The sequence below is a fragment of the Phlebotomus papatasi genome, chromosome 3 (assembly GCF_024763615.1).
Source record: "Phlebotomus papatasi isolate M1 chromosome 3, Ppap_2.1, whole genome shotgun sequence".
NCBI lineage: Eukaryota > Metazoa > Arthropoda > Insecta > Diptera > Psychodidae > Phlebotomus > Phlebotomus papatasi.
In genome coordinates, this window is record NC_077224.1 from 54,534,396 (window position 1) to 54,554,951 (window position 20,556).

At 34.7% G+C, this 20,556-nt stretch overlaps 1 long non-coding RNA gene across 1 annotated transcript in view; it reads left to right on the forward strand.

The window, feature by feature from the left end:
- Positions 1–267: 267 nt before the first annotated feature.
- The window catches only part of LOC129807681 (uncharacterized), a 64,711-nt gene continuing 44,422 nt past the window's right edge, over positions 268–20,556 (forward strand). Inside the window, exon 1 of the long non-coding RNA XR_008752302.1 lies at positions 268–928. This is a non-coding gene — a long non-coding RNA (uncharacterized LOC129807681). The remainder of the gene's footprint in view (positions 929–20,556) is intronic.

The window sequence follows — 20,556 nt, forward strand, 5'->3', positions numbered from 1 at the left end:
TTATCTTCCCCTAACTTTGCATTAAATATAAATATTTGGTCTGAAATTTCGATATTCTGTGATATCTTATTGTTTGTTTCATCAGGGATTTCCATAAAAGTTCTATCGACATTTTCGCGCCAAAAAAAATCTGCAAAGTCTGCAGATATCCCCCAAGAAAATCTACAGACGTTTATAGCGGCGGCGGTAGATTTTTTTCGTTAAGTGCGTGTTGCCTGATGTACCGTCAGATGGCAGTGGTGTTGCAAGCTACCGAGCGGCTTCGTTAGTTTACAAGAAGACGTCACGGCGAGAGGTTGCGATTGTTTGTAGTCGGCTTCGCAGGAAAACATACAAATTCTGTCCTTTGAATTTCCACAGGAAAAGCCAGGAAAATCGGAAGAATTGAATGGAGTGGGTGTGTTAGGGTAAACCTGAAAGGTTTCTGTTGTGAATTGTGTACGAAAAAAAAAAGATCTGAAATAAAAGAGCGTGAGAAGAAGGAGGCAAAAGAGAGACAAAAGAGTGGTTTTTTGGTTGATAAATTTCGCAAAGAAATTCCCACGAAAATCGATTTGAAGGATTCCTTGCAGAAAAGTGTTCGTTTTGTCCATTTTCCCAGACGTGTTTTTCTTTTGTTTCGGACACCTTACACCACCTTTTCACATCCAAAAGGGCGGGCAGTTTTTATTTGAAAAGCGCGCCAAATTTTCCCATTGGACTTTTGAAAAAGTAATTGAAAATGTTTTAAGAGAGACTGAAAGTGAAGGAAAATTGCAGGTGTTCTGAGTAAAAATCAGAAGAAAAAGAGAGACTGAGAGAGTGTAAGTGAGTGTGAGAAGAGGGTGAAAAGGAAGTGAGAAGAAAATTTTTGATAAGAGGCAGAGAAAAAAACAACAAAACAGAAGGAAAAACACTACGATTTTGGCGACTTTTTGCTCAAAAAAAGGTAAGGAAGAAAACTGTTTATAGAAAATGTACAGAAATTTATTAGAAATTTGGAAAATAGAAACTTAAATTTGAGTTTTCCCGGTGTCCTATTGTGGGCAACGTGACAAGGAGGTTGGAAATCGATTTTCTCACACTTCTCCACGGGATGATCGTGAGACTTTTCCATAGGGTTGAACTCTCGTGGGCTTTTTTCCAAGGAGTTTTGCTAAACTTGGGAAAATAAATCCCCTATTACAGAATATTTTAGAATATTATTAAGCGCACATTTGAAGGAAAGATTTAATTTAATTCTGAAGTCAAAAATTATAATAACAAGAAAAGTTATAGGGGAACGCTTTCTGGCTTCGCACATACTCTAGGTTCGAACACTTCATATTTTTCCCATATTCATTTAACGAATCTGATCTCATTTTCAGGAAATGGGTGACTAAAAACTAGCTATTTTTAATATATTGCTACTAGAAAAAATATGAAGTGTTAGAAGGCAGAGTGTGTGCGAAGCATTCCCCTATAACTTTTCACGGTACAGTAGACTCTCCCTTAATCGGTTCTTTTTCAATCGGGCGAAAAATTTTACTGACAATTTTCACATTTAATTATGAAGCTAATTTGCTCAAATTCGCTGTAATTCTTCCTATTTTATCGTGATTCTTTATAATTGAGCGCTTTTTGTGGAATTTATAAAGGCTTTGGCGCCCAAATCTAACTATAAACCGGATGACATTTTTCCCCAAATGCCCAATTCAGAGAGAGTCTACAGTAGTGTCCTAAATTTGAATCTCTCAAATTTGAACGACGGACGTTTGGATTCAAAATGTCAATTGTGAGGTTATGTTAAAAAATTCGTATATTCTCTGGAATCTCTGGAGAGTCTGGATGAATGAAAATCATGTTTATGTGCTTCTTCCTGAATGTTTACATCCATTATGATCGTATAAAATAAAAAGGAAGCATGTTACCACTAACCGTGCTATCACACTAGGATTTTTTCAATTTGTAAATTCAATTTAATTTTCAGATGAATTGTTCCTATGCGTTATTTTGAATTAAAAATAATTTGAATTGATAGATTTTCACTTATTTATTGATATAAACTAACACTTGGCCCACCAAAACATGTTTAAACATGCTAAAATAGCATAAATATGGTTGCTCAATTAAATTTGAATTCAGCAAATTAAAATGCTAAAATTGGTCATTAATTTCAATTTTATTGCAATTAAACAAGTATCCTTTTGAACCAAATTGTTCTTATTAAATTTATTTACTAGTAATTAATTATTATTTGTGACCAAAATATAAGATAAGTACCCTAATTTAGTGATAAACTTGTACGCGAGTGAAGCATCAGTATCGGGAGTAATTTGCTAAGTTCCTCCAAAGCCATTACTGTGCCAAGAAATCTCCTGTTTTTATGACTTCACATAGATTTTCAACAAGATGTATGAGAGTCCCTTCATCAGACTTTTTCCTACAAATCTTTCATCTGGCTTTGGGGATCTTTCTAAATAACAGATAAGTGACTTATAAGACATTTTAAGTACTATCACACATTTTCCGGAGTCATTCACAATTAAAAATCTCGCGGCAATATTTAAAATTGAGCAAATTTCTTGCAAAATGTGTCCTGGCTGTGAGAATTTTCAAGTAAATTCTAGAAATCTTAATGCTCAATTGGCTCAATTGAATTTAATTTTAAATTGTGAAAATCCTAGTGTGATAGCACCGTAAGACTTGTGAGAAAATAAGGGAATTTGATTCAAAGTACAATATAAACTCACTTGAATTTCGTTAGTTTTGAAAAAAATCGTTCGAATTTGGGAGGTGAGATGTAAAAAATACCCCCGAGCGTTCTAGAAGACCTGTCTACTGTATAATAATTTTTGGTGCAATAATCATTTAATCATAACCAAAATCGTTCTATATTTCTCTTTAGATCACTTACAGATAATAAAATAGCAAAATTTATTTAATATACAATATTATTATACACAAATGCCAATTAAATTTGATGAAGTTTAATTGATACAATCTACATCAAAAGTTAGTGAAATTTGAAAATTATATTCGCTACTGATGCAGTTCAGTTTCAAATGATAAAATTGCATTGAAATTTCAACCGAAAAAGCTATTCTGAAGATAACCTTAAAAATTCAAAACACATTTTATTTGGACAAATGTCTTAATTTTCCGGATAGAGATGTTTTGATAAATAATTTAGCCATGATAAATGATACGAAACGAAACGCTCTTTAAAGTTTAAATGTTTAAATATCTTATAATGCTTCTGGAGAGTTTGCTGACTTCTGAAAGATTGTATATTTTTGAATCAGAGAAGGAAATTGAGTGCCATAAATTTAAATTTAAAGAACTTAAAGAGGATTGGTACCTATACACAAAACCTCAAATTGTATAATATCAATCATCAAGGATCAAATATAATATTTCGGCTGCAAAAAAAATTGAATTTTTCAAAATGAAATGCGATTTGTGATAAGGTTAGACTATACATAACCTCATTTTTCAAATTTACTTTTGAAAGAATAATAAAATTTTATCGTTAAAGGGATGTCACATATTTCTGATTTTATTGATTTTGCAAGGGGCTATTTTTCAAAGGCAAAAAAAAAAACAAACAGGGAGTAAAATGTTTAATTATGGTCAGTAAAAAATATAAATCTTTACAAAAATGGGTCTGATTTATATATTTAACATTTAAAATTGTTGCAGATAGAATGAAAAGTCCTTTATTTTCCCTTTTCCAAAATTTGGACGATAATATCACTGTTTCAAATTTTTTTGTTATTGCTAAATTTTAACTTTTTACTGCTCATTTATACAATGTCTTTTTCAAATACAGTGAAGTTCCTCAAATCTGAATTGTGGGGGGTATAGATGACATTTTCACTCTTCAAATTTGAACATTATTTTTAAAAAACGTAACGGAATTCATGTAAAATTTACTTTCCCTAAATTAAGAATGTTGTCGGGCTTCCGCCCTGAAAGATTCCTCAGGGAGACCAAGGCTTATCGCGGCCAATTGCCCGGCAGCGACCCAGCTCTGTGCCCCCATCCGAACACTTCCAGGCCATGTTACCGACTGACTGACAGTGTCTCCTGTCAGCCAATCCCTCACACGGCGGGCAACAGAACTTATACTGCCAGTAAAAGGCATTGCTTGGAGCGAGAGGCGGGAAATATGAATTTCCCGCAAACAGGGAAGGGAATCCACCAGCCGGGCTCTATTTTGCTATCGGTGGAAAATCTCGACAACAATTCGGCCATCCGACGACTCACCGTCCTCGGTGTAGTCAGTACCAAATGGAATGTATGGCATCATTGCCTATAGGCACTATATCCGAATCGTTTTACCCTTAAGGTGACTGCCACTGATCTCAATAACTCGAATATGAAATCAGCTCCAACAACTGCCGCATTTACTTCTTGAACATCCGACATGCAATATGTTTCTCCTTATTAGCATAATCCATTGCAAACAACTTTTATCATAGTGCTCGGAATACTTTCCATAAGCATGTGTCCATCTGGCGGATACTAGACCAGCACTATGTCAAGGAATTTCTGCTGCATTACACACTAATAACTTCCGCGACTCCTACCCATTACATCTCTTCTTAGATTCACAGAACTGTACCCCAAAGCTACCATATATCAGGCCAACAGTATTGTGTTGGGGAACTTATCCGTGTCCTCTTACCAATAACTGCATCCAGGAATTCAAACAGAATTGCACACCTACACGGAACTACACCATATCATACAAAACTTTACATAAGCGCAATACACATCTACACTCTCTATGTGTAACTGCTTACTTGGATTCAACAGAACTGTGCACCTGTTCAGAATTCCCATTGGATTAACAGAACTTCCCGGGGATCTTCTATGGCATAAGCCATTGCGACCATCCGCACCCCACTTGCCTTAACTGCTTACTTAGGCAGGCTCCAACAGATCTGTACACCTGTCCGGCATACCTACCAGACCGACAGAACTGTCCGGGGAACTTCTATGGCTTCTATGGCATAAGCCATTGCGACCATCCGCGCCCCATCGTCCGTAACTGCTTACCCGGACTTCAAGCAGAACTGTACACCTGTCTGGAACGTCTTCCAAACCGACAGTACTGCATCGGGCTTCTACGGCATTAGCCGTTGCGTCCATCCGCGGCCCATTGTCCGTAACTGCTTACACGGACTTCAAGCAGAACTGTACACCTGTCTGGAACGTCTTCCAAACCGACAGTACTGCATCGGGCATCTACGGCAAAAGCCGTTGCGTCCATCCGCAGCCCTCTATCCGTAACTGCTTACACGGATTTCTGACGAATTGTGCCTATCTGGTATTTCTACCAAATCGACAGTACTATGGGGACTTTTACCATATCAGCTGTGGTGTTCATTCGTGCTTTTCTGCAACTGATTTTCGGGATCCATCAAAACTGTACATAAACCTGGATTCTGGAGTGATTGTCAGTCATTGATCCTTGTAGAATTGACCATTACACTTGTTGGAATCCTCTCTTAGCACTGCTTATTTGAACACCTTCCAGATTCATGGGCCCCCTTCGATATATTTCTCCAGCTTCATCATTTCCATAACAGATCTCTGGATCTCTATCTTTGTCCATTTCACCTAGAGCTCCTCTCTTCATATCTCTAAACAAAATGCAAGATGGTCGATTATAAAAGTAATCAGCATCAATTGGAAATAACATATATACAACAACAGTTACATAGCACATTACTTATTTCAGATACCCTGGATTGACTTCAACCGTTAACCAACCCATCCAACTTTGAATTGGTACCCTTTGAGTCAATAATAAAACTTGAAAATTGAACTTGTGAAATTCAATTGGCCCAATCAGTTTCTCAAATCATTCTAGGTATGATTGTCCCGAGCAGTACTGCCAAACTTTTCTTTATTAACCATAACCATATTATACTATTGTCAACCATTTTACTATCTGCCGAGCCCCTATGTTCTTTCGTGAACCATGGCAACAGTATTTGTTAAAATTTTGAATGCAATTCAATACCACAACAAAATTTCAGCTCCAGAATTATTTAGCACAACTCTCAATTCTTCAGAAAACTTAGGAATGTTTCACTCTAAGACAACCCTGAGTTTTCATATCACCCTTTCACTCTCAATATCCTCTCTGCACTTACTGCTACAGAAAAAACGGTAACATCCGACGAACACACCTTCGTCCGATAAGGCCAATCCAACGTCAGTAACAATGAATTTCTGTATTCTTAATTAAATGGATAAATTCTCCTGCTCACTTGTGGCAACCCCCATGCCACTTCTCATATTCCTCACTGGTACTTCTATTAGTCCCAAAACGCCAAAATTTCCCCATCAACCACGATCAACTTAGCTAGCTCACACAATTTATTTACTTGAGCGGTAACTTAGCGTTACTATCCTTAACCAAAATATGGAGATGATTTTAAAATTTGGCGGGAAACGTACAATTTTCCTCTACCGAGAGTACTACAAGTTCATCTTGATACCTTCAAAATTGACGGTTGCTTTCTTGTCTATGATTCCTCAACTTCATCGAATTAATTCACCCCTTATATCCGTTAAGACACCTTGATGTATTATTGAGAACACTTCTGCTTCCAACTTATAATCCATTTTAATTTTGTCTTTTCCTCTGGATCATACCTTTTGTCCTTTTCCTTTTTTTATTATTTTTTCAATTGCAAATGAATTGTATTCATTTTATAAAAAGGTACAGTCTTTGTCGTGACATTCTTACAAAACTTATTTGTTCCAAAAGAATCCCAGTATTAATACTTAAGTAAAACCACATTCAGGAGCATCATATCAGAGGCACTAGATCCTCATTTATGGCATCTCTGGCGGATTTTTCACATTTTTCTCCTCTTGTGGCAGAGCCTCTTGTGAATCTTCTATACTCAAATCTGCGGTTTCCTTCTCCTCGATCAATTCCCTTCTGCCACGGTTCAATCTTTCCTTAATTTTGGGTATCAGAAATAGCGCAAAGAGTGGTATAGGTGTCATGATAGCCACAGAAACTGAAATTACCGTTGTGAGATCACCTTCTGGCTGTGGAAGAGTGAATCGCAGAAGAAAGATGGGTATGTGAAAGATTTTTTTCTGGGTATGTGACAAGAATAGCTTCCGATCCTCCTCAGACTTCACCAAAGATCTCATTTTCCTGAGTTTTACCGGAAGCTCTAACGGCCCTGACATAGCATCCTCTTCCCCATTGCCATTCGATTCTTGGTCACTAAATATGTCAACTTTCTTACCACTATCTGCACTGGCAAGGTAACTGTTTGCAATACTTGTAATTTATCATGGACTTTCCTTCTTTCTTCCCTTTCCAAATTCCGTCGTTAGAGAAAGAAAATCCCAATCTGTCAATTCAGCTTCTTCCGACTCACGGCCATTGGAAACTGAACTTCCAATATCACAATAGCTCCGTGGAAAGCCTTCATTTGTTTCCGTGTTGCAAAATCATCGAGAACCCGAATCCAGGAACTGTGTAAGAGAGAGCCCAATTCTATCCTGAATAAACTGTGCCCACTCATGCCACCCAATTTGAAATTAGAACGTCTCTAAATCTATCAATTCAATCTTTCCCCAATTACATCAGTCCTAAGCAGCAATCCCCTGGCAGGACAAATTCGCAACAACGTCTCAGATACAGACTTCGGAAGCTTTCTCTCCACTGTCATGTAAACTGACTCCTCTTGACAAAATTCGGACACCATGTCCTTCAATTCTGAGAAAAATGGGTTTCCGTGACACCATCCGCTCAGTTTCTTCGATGATCAAGCTGTCCATGGAGTTTATCATTTCCTCCCGCTTTACAATCGAATTTTTCCCTGAATCTCACCAAAAGCTTTGGTAGTGAATCATATTCTCCCAATCCCTCGCTATTTTCTTTTTGCGAACTCTCTTGAGTATCCCCCTATTGCGCCTCTCCATGACAGCAGCACAATCAACTCAAAATTTAAAAATTCTACACAAGATTGCAGACGCACCCAAGTATAACGGAATACTAATGCTATCTCGCATAGGAGACTCGATCCAAACAGAACTCGGTCCAAAATTCCTCTCTTCGCCATCCCGCTCAAGTTCCAATTCATCAAGATGAATCAAACTCCACAAAAGGCTTCCCACCTTCCACAGTGAATCCGGAATTATGTCAAACCGAATCCCTATAACCGCATCTCCTAATCCGTTCAAAATCACTTCATTGGCTCTTCTCCACCCCGACATCATCATCTGCTTCGTCCCTGTTGATCTGTATCTGAGATTTATTTAGGGAAGCCTCCAAAATTCGGCTCTGAAACTCTTCGCAATCCAATCAGTTAACTCAGCCTTTACCCTCATCTCACACCAATCCAATGCTTCGCCCCTTAGTCTCATGTATGAACAATGAAGGGTTTGTTTTGGCCTCCACAGGTGCATAGATGTCAAATCATCCAGAGTTTGGGCCCATTTTCTGCTGGCGTACTCCTTCCGTCTCTGCTGTCGTGCAGCTTCCATGTAGAAACTTGGGCACCATGTCTTCCAGCTTCGACGCGCTCAGTTTACCCAGTGTCTTGCTCAATTTCTCTTTAGTGATCCAGCTGTCCATCGAGGAGACATAGGATCCCGCTTGTCCTGCGAAATCGCTCCAATTCCAAACTCATAATCTCTCCATGCTATCTGCGTGACCTTCCCCTTTCCAGCGACTTTATTCTCCAATCTTGTTATTAATGTAATTCTCACTTTTATCCGAATAAATCAATAGACAACAAAAATAAAACTGATACGTGAATTTTCTAGAACTGTCAAATAAATTCCCCACATCCTCGACTCAAACCTATCGAATTAGTGACGCCTAACGCCATCTCTCTTTTGAACATATCAAATTGTTCTAAAATACTGTCAATTTCCCCGAGCTTCAAAGTTTCTACCCGAGCTTTATGGTACTTTTCTCCTACAATTCCCCTAAATTTTGGGACTTCACGTGTCTTAAACATGTCATCCTCTAGCTAAAACCATTGGGTCCCCCACATTCGACCCCAATTAGCCAGAGATTCCTCTAACCGTCTTCCGACATCCCAAAACCAACACCATTGATTGAAATACATAGACCGTAAAGCAATTATACTCATCCTTCTGCTTCGACGTCATCCGTTGCTGTCTTCCCGTCCAACCAATCACAAAAATTTCACCACTTCACCTGTGGGAGGATACTTATCCCACTTCAGACTTGTTGTCGGGCTTCCGCCCTGAAAGATTCCTCAGGGAGACCAAGGCTTATCGCGGCCAATTGCCCGGCAGCGACCCAGCTCTGTGCCCCCATCCGAACACTTCCAGGCCATGTTACCGACTGACTGACAGTGTCTCCTGTCAGCCAATCCCTCACACGGCGGGCAACAGAACTTATACTGCCAGTAAAAGGCATTGCTTGGAGCGAGAGGCGGGAAATATGAATTTCCCGCAAACAGGGAAGGGAATCCACCAGCCGGGCTCTATTTTGCTATCGGTGGAAAATCTCGACAACAAGAATAATAACTTCAGAGAATATAATCAATATAATTTATTTTTAAAGAAATGGAATTTTATGAGGAAGTAAATATACGATAATATTGAGGAAACACCAGATCTAAGTCAGTCATCTCAGTTCTAAGTCAGACTACACACAAAACTTTCTTCATATAACCTCAAATATTCAACCGTCGTCGCGTCGTTCATATTTCAGGAAGTTTGAATTGATAAAAAGATGTTTTAGGAAACTTTAGTTAAAATATGGCATTGTATAAATGAGTAGTAAAAAGTTAAAATTAAGCAGTGAGAAAAAATGAAGCAGTGATATTATCGTCCAAATTTTGACAAAGGGAAAATAAAGGGCTTTTGATTCTATCTGCAAAAATTTTAAATATTAAATATATAAATTAGAACCATTTTTGTAAAGATTTAAGTTTTTTACTAACCATACTTAATTAGTTATTTTATTGCTCATTTTTAATTTAGAATTTTTTATTGCTCGTTTGTTTTTTTGCCTTAAAATACTACCCGTTGAAGTGTATTTTTGAATTAAATATTAAGTATTATTAAGTATCCAAAACCATGTTGTTTTGTTTTTTCTCGAAAACGGCTCCTACGATTTCTTTTATTTTTGAATATGTTTTGGAGGTGGCCCAGGCGAACATTTCGTCCAAATATACCTATGACCTAAAAAAATTTTGAAGAAAATTGTTTTGAACTTGAATTTTTGAAGAAAAAGCTTTTTCTGTATAATTTTTTTTTAAAAATGCCTTTTTTTTTTAACAAATTCTGACGTTTCTGCCTATAAGGATAGGGGAAATTTTCTTTAAAAAGGCATTTTTAAAAAAAAATTCTACTAATGTGTAGACGCCATAATGGCGTCTATTTCTATTTATTCTATTAGAGGGTCTATTTCACAACCGATTTGGATAAATTTGGATTTTTTGGAAAGGTCTTGAAATTTCAAACTCGATTGCATCCGTCGTAATCGGTAATCAATCGGTTAAGTACCCGTAAATCACCAATCTTTTTTAAATCTTCTTTTTTGCTGTCCGTAAAGGAAGTGGGGCACCTTTGAAAGTGGGTCACTTTTGAAATTGGATTTTTCACCTATTTTTAAAAAAAAATTGAGCCTTATGATGATATAATTTAAGTGCACAAATAGTTTGAGAAGCTAAATTACATTACGATATGGCTCAGTTCCACTTAAACATAGGTGCAAAATCTCAATTTCGACGGTGACCCAGTTCCCCCTACTGTAATATATTTTTTTAAACTTAAGGCCTCTACACATTGGGAGCAATTTTTGTCAAAAATTGCATTTTTGAAGGAAATTGTCTGCACTGCTGTAAGCAGAACTGTCAAAATTCTGTCAAAAATGCAATTTTTGACGAAAATTGCTCCCAATGTGTAGAGGCCTTTATGGCCTCTATTGGGAGCAATTTTTGTCAAAAATTGCTTTTTTGAAGGAAATTCCCTGCAGCGTTGTAGGGGGAAACGTCAAATTTCTGTCAAAAACGCAATTTTTGACGAAAATTGCTCCCAATGTGTAGAGGCCTTTATGGCCTCTATTGGGAGCAATTTTTGTCAAAAATTGCTTTTTTGAAGGAAATTCCCTGCAGCGTTGTAGGGGGAAACGTCAAATTTCTGTCAAAAACGCAATTTTTGACGATAATTGCTCCCAATGTGCAGACGCCTTTACGTATTGTAACAAGATTTAATTTTTAAATTACACTCCGTGATAAAAATATTTGCACTACATAATAAATAGTGACCTAATTGTATTAGTTATTAAGTTTAATCAGCAATAAATCGATTTTATTGTTTTCATTGTAAAATTATCTTTCTCTCACTCTCTATTTAATCAAAATCTCACAATGGAACCTCATCGTTAGTTTATCGGGTTTTCAATGTAAATCACATTACAATTCAGTGATAATAAACTGATAATAATACAATCTACATTGAACAATCAAATTAATAGAAGAGAGCAATAAAATCAATTGGATTAATTGAATTTTGTGCGAGAGTTACGTGACTTTTAGGGTATGATGCTGCATTTCTCTTGATGAATTGAATCTATATCTCTTTGTGTGGTTTTATCGCATAAGTTCATATGCTACAATTAACTTTATTTCAATTAAAACAAGAACCAGTGGTAGTACACTATATATATATTTTTTTAATAATAAACACAAAAGAGATTCTTCCCTGGATTTTTTTTATATTCTCGTTGGGATACTTTGAAACAAAAAGAAGAAGAAAATATGAAATGTGGTCCTCTTCTTTAATTAGAAATCTTTTGCTTGCAAGTGTTTCATGTTGAATTTTAATTTGGCAAAATTAACATTCATGCGAGAGGGACAAATTGAAAAGTTTACTTAGGGGGAGTCGACTCCTCTGGCAGACTGATTTACTTCCACTGAAGAAGGGCAAATACTACACCGAGGAAAATAAAACAGTAAACATTACTAACTTTTATACTGAATTCTAGTGAATTTATAGTTGATTTCAGTGCGAAATTGGCATTAAGTTTCAAACTTAAAAATAGTAAAATTTAGTAATTGATTTTTGAATTTTACAAATTATTATTTTCTTTTAAATATCAGAGAAAGGAACAAGGCTAACACACTTTTTTAAGTTTTCTCTTTTTCTCAGTATGGGAAATATTAAAGAAATATCTCATGCAACGAGCAAGTTTTTCAAAGGTGTTTTAGTATGTTATAGCTGTGTCTAATAAGAGGTTTTGATCGGTATCAAACTTAAGACCGCTCATTCCTCTTGACCCGAGCTAAAAGGGGTTAAAAATTTAATTTTCGAATAGTAATATCTCCGGTTCTAATCATCGGAATTTGAAAAATTTTGGTGTTTTGGAAAGCCCTCGTGGAGTAATACAACCCTACTGACACCTCAACTTCATCCGAGTTGATCGAAGTTTTGATTAATCAAAAAATCGATTTTCGAAATTTCGATGTTAAATATTTCGAAAACTAGACGATGCTTTTTCTTTAATTTTTTTGATATACGCGAAATGCAGCTTAAACACTAAAATTTTGGTGTTTTGGAAATCTCTCGGGGAGTACTACAAGCCTTATGACACCCCAATTTCTTCCGATTTAATCGTAGGTCCGATTAATCGAAAATTCGATTTCGAATATTTTGAAAACTAGAAGATGTTTTTTCTTTAAATTTTAGTATGTTCTAGCTGAGGTCGAGACCTTTCTAACGGTGGGTCGCACTCCTCCCTCAATGTTCCCTGACCCGAGCTATACTCAAAAATGTCTTGACCGGACCACATTTTCGGTGTTTATGAAGCTATTTCGATGAAATTTTAGTATACATATATTGTATCTGAGATCGAGATCTTTCTAATGATGGGTCCTATCCGTCTCTACACCAACCCTCTGCACACCGACCCTTACTATATCTAAATGGACCGGACTCTATCTCCAATTTTTATTAATCGATTTGGCTTGGTTTTTTTCTGTTCGAAAGGTTATTACTGAACGGAAACATTCTGGTTTCGAACACTTCATATTTTTCTGAAGAAGAAAAAGTTCTGTTCATTTTCTTTTAGCTCTTCTTTCTTATATTTCCTGGTATTTTTCTCTTTGGCCATCTCAAATAGTAAGAAAATCTCAAAATTTTCAAATTGGAGGATTCAAAAATATCCCATTTTACCCTACACAAATTGTAGAAATAACAATCCAAAATAATCTCAGGGTAGCCAGGGATCAAAAATCTTGTTTTTTCGACTGCACCATCCTTAAATTCACATCAATTCGTTTTTTTGAAAGTAGAGGATGAATAAAGAGGTCAGAGACAGGAGGGTGGAATGAAAAGGGTAAATTGAAGAAAAATATATTGGGTGAAAATAGCACCAGAAAGAATTTTTGGTGCTCTTTGTGTCCAAAAAGCAAAAGTTCTTCAATTTCTTGGCTGTTTTTCTCAAATTGGCACACACAAGCAAAGAATTCCATAAGAAATGAGATAATCCTCTTGGACTGTGAGTTGGGGAAAATCGAATAAAGAATCTTCCAACCCTTGTCCCACTTTAACCCTTATCTCTTTGGCAAGTTCTCCCCATGTCTTATCCTTTATAGAGAAATGATTGCACCAGGAATTTTCCATTTCGATATGCGGATTTATTCTTCAAAATGAAAGAATTTCTCATCTACAAGAGTTCACTTTTGCCTCACTGATTTTTTTTGTTTCATGGGAAGTTGCTGCTCAAATCCATGCCGTTGCGTGATCAAATTGATCCCACGTGTGATTATTATTTTGAGTCTCTTCGAGACACTAAATCACATTATTAACAGCCATATCCCCAGTTTTCTTTGTCAACTAACAATGCTATAGAGACTTTCACTGTTTGTCTTTCTTGTTTGGTGTCTTCTTAGAATAAATATTGTGTATCCCGAGGGAAAACTAATTAGCGTACTTTGTGACCTAAATCTTCTGTATATTCTTTCCTCATGGTCCATTGCATCATTTGAGGATTTTGTCTGTTCACAATATCGGGGTATATTTGCTTCAAGGCACTTTCTTAATCTGTCTCACAAAATTTGAGCTTTGCATTTTAATCGTGCAATCACTTTTTATGTGGTCATATTGCCGTTCTTCCGTCCCAATTGAATTGTAAGATTTTACATCTATTCATAGGGATTTAAAGTTTGTGTACAGTGAATTAACCGCTTCTCGCCATGTTGGAACCACTTTGCGCCACCTTAATGAAATATTCAGAACACAGTCATTTGCATCGATTTTTGACGTATCAACATTTTATATTATATTTTACATTACCATTATCAGATTGAAAAACCATCAACAAAAATTTTAAATCTCCCTGAATTATTTCTCAAAATTGTTTCAAAACATTATAAAAATGCAAATACGACATTAATTGATGTAGACGACGATGTAATAAATGAAACTGAATCAATTTAAAATTTAATATTCAAGAATTATGAAAATAAATCAATGTTTTTTTTAACTTTTTTTAATTAATCAATTAATTAATTAAATTTAATTAATTTAAGCTTAACCTTTAAAAAAATACACCTTCTTAATTTTGAAGAAAATTTTCATTGTGACATTAAATATTTTAAAATATTTATAAAATAATTTTCAGGAAGCTAAAAATTATTATTAACTATATTAAAATATATTCTTTATATAAAAAGAAATTAAATTATGAGTTTAAATATATATCAATAATTTTGTTTCATTACAATATTTGTGGTCGTTGAATGCAAAATAATATGCTTTGACACTCCTTTATTTATTATTATTATTAAATTTGTTTAATACAAAATTTGTTTAAATAGAAAACTAATAGTCAATATTTTTAGAATTTATAATTCATTTTTTATTCATCAAATCAATTATTTTTTAAATCAATTTTACTAAATAAAATTAATTGTGTTTATAAATGAATTTTTCTAGTAATTTGTTTTATTATTGATCGATCAGAAAAAGGTTACCTCCGTTTATATTTGAGAATATTTTATTCTGTTTAAATGAACAAAGACATAAATGGAAAAAAGTGTTGTAGTTTAAATACTGATTTAAAAGTTCAATGATTAATCTAAACATTCAGTAATAACCTTCGCGATTTAAGAGCAGTCTCCGGTTAAAGTTTTTCTCTGTACCGATTCGAAGGTATATCAGAGGAAACTTACCCAAAAATCCGTTGGAAGTTCGAAAATTTAAATCGACAAGTTCGTTCAAAAGTAAATTCATGGAAAGGATCAAAACGTCTTAATTTAATGTAATCGCAATTCAAACATTCTGCTATCTTGAAATTCCACAAAACTACACAAAAATTCACTTCTTGCAGCAAACGTTTACACATTGTTGTTGACATTGTTGACGATTGAAGTGTTAAGAATCCCGAAATTCTAAATGGCAGAACAATCAGCGCTTAAGCGGCGAGTATGTAAACTTGCAATTTAGACTTTCAGTAGAATTTCGATTAGGTTGGGCTTGGCTTTAGAACGGCTTTGTCTCTTCGAAAGGTTATTATTGAACGGAATCTAGGTATATTACTTATTTGGTAAATAGTATATTAAAGTCATTTTTTTTAACACTGAACCTACCGATCGTTTTTGGTCGTTTTTCTTAGCACGATCGGTCAAATGACAGACCGCGGTAAAGTAGGATATATAAAAAATTTAATTGAAAAACAGGAAAAAATTTAAATTTAAACACTGAAAAATATATTACAGTCATATTTTGAGAAGTTCATAAAGTTTGATAGCGACATTGCACGGTTTAAATATGTATTAATTTTAAAAAGATTTTAACCGGTCAATTTGACCGGGTCTTGGTAGGTTTAGTGTTTAGTAATAGTTAAATAATTGTCCAATTTTAGAGCGCTTTCAAGGATATTCAATTTATTCGAATACTGTATCTGACGCAGTTGTATATTCTCTTCAGTTTCTTCCGGTGTTCGTCAGAGGATTGCCTTCTTCTCAAATCAAAGACTAAAAGTTTTTCTCCAAAGCTTTCAACCCTCGGTATGGGTCTTCCTCAGTGGGTCAATTATAGTCTTTCTATTGATTTGGAAACGTTTTTCGTCCTCTTAACACTACACATAGCCACAAAACTTACTTTTCTTGGGAAAATTTACTATTATTTTTTCTTAATATAATTTTATTTTTTGTTTGCTGCTTCCTCTTCAGTGGTTTTGTTCCAACTTTTGTGAGTTGGAACAAAACCACTGAAGAGGAAGCAGCAAACAAAAAATAAAATTATATTAAGAAAAAATAATAGTAAATTTTCCCAAGAAAAGTAAGTTTTGTGGCTATGTGTAGTGTTAAGAGGACGAAAAACGTTTCCAAATCAATAGAAAGTTTTGTTTGCTGCTTCCTCTTCAGTGGTTTTGTTCCAACTTTTGTGAGTTGGAACAAAACCACTGAAGAGGAAGCAGCAAACAAAAAATAAAATTATATTAAGAAAAAATAATAGTAAATTTTCCCAAGAAAAGTAAGTTTTGTGGCTATGTGTAGTGTTAAGAGGACGAAAAACGTTTCCAAATCAATAGAAAGACTATAATTGACCCACTGAGGAAGACCCATACCGAGGGTTGAAAGCTTTGGAGAAAAACTTTTAGTCTTTGATTTGAGAAGAAGGCAATCCTCTGACGAACACCGGAAGAAACTGAAGAGAATATTCAATTTATTGCTCATCGAAGTTTTTAAATCAATTGGCTGAACTCTAAATTGCTTTGTCCGGAATACCAAATTTTGCCCTATACCTTAAATTAGTAAGTTTTTTTTTTTACAAAATGAGTACAGAAAAATAAGGGATAAAATGTAGCAAAACGAATATATTATATTATTTTTTCGTCACCTTCTAAAGGCTCTTAAAAATTTCTAAAAAGCACATTCTTATACGAAATTTAGCGAAAGCTGAAATTTTTGATTGTTTGTCTGCTCTTTTACGTCCTTTTACATTATAAATTTTTGGAATCTTATTTAAAAAAGAATACTCTTCTTTTTACTTCTTTTTCTTCTACTACTTGTTGTTTATGCTGTCGTACTCACCTGGGTCCTTATATAATTGATTACTCTTTGACAGTTGTCAAAAAGCTCTTAACATCTGTCAAGTTTCCTTGACAGCTGCCAGTTTACTTTTGACAGTTGTCAGTTTCATAATCTTTTTTTTTTTCAAAGTATTATACATTTTCTTATAGTTACAATTTTAAACTATTTTACTGCCTTTCTTGTATCATTGATGCTAATAAAACCTTGGAATGTATCTTCTCGATTTAATCATGTTTTAGTGCAAATTTCCGCGTTATGATTCTGCTGTAACATTGGCTATTAAACCAAGTTTTTGCAAATATTTTCTGCAAACATCTTTTAGATAAAACTGCATTTCTCATTAGAATATCATATTACTTTTTTTGGTTTACAAATTGCAAGAGTTGTAATAAATTTTACGAGATAATTTCAAAAGGGACGAATATTTCTTTGAAATATCGTGTTTCTCTAAATTGCCTGTATATATGAAGTTTTGTGGCTATTGTACGCGATGTGTCTTTTGTCCGTGGCATGTGAGGAGGTGAGGTAGAAGGCAAAAAGGGCAAGAAATGTGGTTACAAAAAAAAAAACTAAAAAAGAACTAGAGATATGGCAGTTCTGCCGGTCATGGGAAAGGAGCATTAGAGAGTTGCAATTAAGGCAATATAGATGGAATTGTGTTAACTTCTGATGGAGTTTCAGAAGTGCGGTTGAGGGTTCAAGAAACATTGAGTATAGGATTAAATGGTGCAAATGATATTCGTATGAGGGAAGAATGTAACATTAGAACGTTTGTGTGTGGATAGCTGTCGCATCTAGAAATCGGAAGTCATTAATAGAGGTAGAAAACCAGGTGGGAAAAATTCACCAATTCCCTTCTGTTTGTTCTTGCATAAATTTTTCTTGAGAGTATTTTTTTTAATACTGGGGCTACAAGTTGGTTTATTGATGAGGAAATGGATGGGTGATTGTCACGGGGAATAGATTCTCCTGGTTATCATCTTAAAGTCCATCATTGAATTAATACCCATCATTTCTCACAATTAATTTTCAAGTAAGATTAGCTCTCTGGGGAATTAATTCATACTTAAGTGATGTTAGATAGACGAGGCACGACTTTCAAGAGCATTTCTGGATCATTTCTGTGTTGAGTAAATGGATGTCTGAGGATGTTCTGGGGAAGCAGGTGAGCTGTTATCGTGGATCATTTGAACTTTATTGGTATTCACTTTTAAGAAAGGTGATTAAGGAGTGTGTTTGCTCACTGAGACAAATTAGGCGTCAAGAAATTCGAAAAAGTGAACTAAAAAATTGAAGTTAAAATGTATTACCGAAAATCATTTTTGTAAATTTTGTGATTTTGTCGTCTTACATATGTTTAAAAAAGCCATTGAATTTTCGAAAATTTCAGATCTTTACAAAATGTGAATAACGAATAAAATAACTTTGTTTAATTTCGACTTTTTTTAATGAAAAGCTGTTATTAAAATGTCTGTAATTTGTCAATATTCAATATAATTACGAATATTCGAAGTTTATTTATTGATTATTTGTTATTAATACTGTTTTTATTTTAATAAAAAATAGCTTCCCCAAAATTCAACAAGAATTAAAATTAAATTCAATAGAAGTCTCGGAGCGCCGACAAAGTTTTAAAAGTTTTGTTTTGTAATGAAGTTCTCAAGAAGCTGAGCTTAAAATTAATCTGATTGTAATGTTTTGCTTGAAACTAAAACTATTGTCACGTGTTATTTCACTGCTCCAACTTTACAGAAAGAGCAATATAAATAAAATCTCCGTATTTTTCCACCCCCGAGAATTTCCACATTTCAGCCCCCAAGGTTAACTTTAAATTCAGGTACTATTCGTCGACGTACTAAACGTCATTTCTTGCATTAATACAGATACGATAATTGTCGATGCATCCGACAATAGCTTTGCTTTTAAGATTATTTCTAAGACTTAATGTTGCGCTGTTTGTTCGTCCGCCTGTGTAAATTTTACCAGATCTAGAGGCCAAACTATTAGAGATAGTAACTTGGGATATTCAGAGGACTTCCCCCCAGAGGTCGTACTCTGTGTCATTAACCTGCGCCTGATTGTTCTTCATCGATCCCCTTCTTGGAAACTATGTTTTTTTGACTGTTCGAAAACGCTTTGCACGTCTATAGTCTTTTTTGTTATTATAGTTTTTTTTGTTATGATAGTCCTTTTTGTTATTATAATCCTTTTTGTTATTTATAGTTCTTTTTGTTATAATTATAGTCCTTTTTGATATAATATGTAACCTGGGCTGGGCATCAATCAATAAATTATTATTATTATTATTAAGGGAAAGTGCCCATGCTTGATACCATTGCAAGCTTCGTAATGACTAAATTTTCGAAATTTTCTATGTTTCACAATATATATGTGACTCATCGCAACCATATTTTAAAGACTATGAGAAAGTGGGCAGTTTTTAAAATAATATATTGCGGAGTCACGTTTATTGAGAAACATAGGAAAAATTTAGTCATTACGAAGCTTCCAATGGTATCAAGTATGGACACTTTCCCCTATTATGTAAATATTTTTTTCATTTTTAGATACGTTTTAGAGGTTGCCTAAGCCGATATTTTGTCCATATTCGAAAATACCGATGACTCACTTCTATTCTATCAACATTTTTCAAGATAGAAGGTTAAATATGCTCTAAAAAGTGGGTTTGTCATCCGAATTGGCCCGTGTTTAGATTCGTTAGAAAGGTTTTAGAATTTTTGATAAGTCTAACCTGGTACCAATCAGTTACAAACCGGTAAGAAAATGGATTAGAAAGAATACCTAATTTTTATCAGTAATTCATTTGCATATTTCTTGAAAGTTTGTTTTGGGTGATTTTTTGAGTTTTCCAGAATTTCATTTAGATCCACATTTGTTTTGTATATATCCTCAGCTTCAATATAGCACCACCTTCCCCGCCTTCCCCCATATGGGTAATTTGCTCAATATTTTTAGATAGGCAATAATCTGAAATTCATTTATATTACACCTAAGTTATTTTAGGAAATGTTTTGAGTGATTTCTAATCAGTTGTAAACCGGTTATGAACCGATAAGTAATTTTTGTCCGAAAATCAATTTTATTACTCTTAAAATTGTTTTGGGGTATTTTTTTTAATGATTTATGAATCGGTTTAAATCGGTTGAGAACCGGTAAAACATAGCGAATGAACATGGCAGTAGCGACAACTGCTGTTTATTTCTAAACTACTTGCACTGTCTCGACCATTTCTTCAGTGGACAAGCTTCCCTATAATGCCTAAAAATTCCTATGTCTTGTCCTCTAAAATTGAATATCCTATTAATAAATTGCAGTGTTTGGTGGTGCCCCAGTTTCCCCTAAATAATGCTAAATTGGTTTTGAAGTTTAGCTTCTTCACAAGTTCAAGCAATACGCAAAGCCTGAGACGCTTCACTGCCTTTTTTATTTTAGAAAACCAAGATTCGATAATCCAAGATTGATACCATAAACCAGGGGCCTCTCGACATTTCATTTTTCCATACGTTTTTAC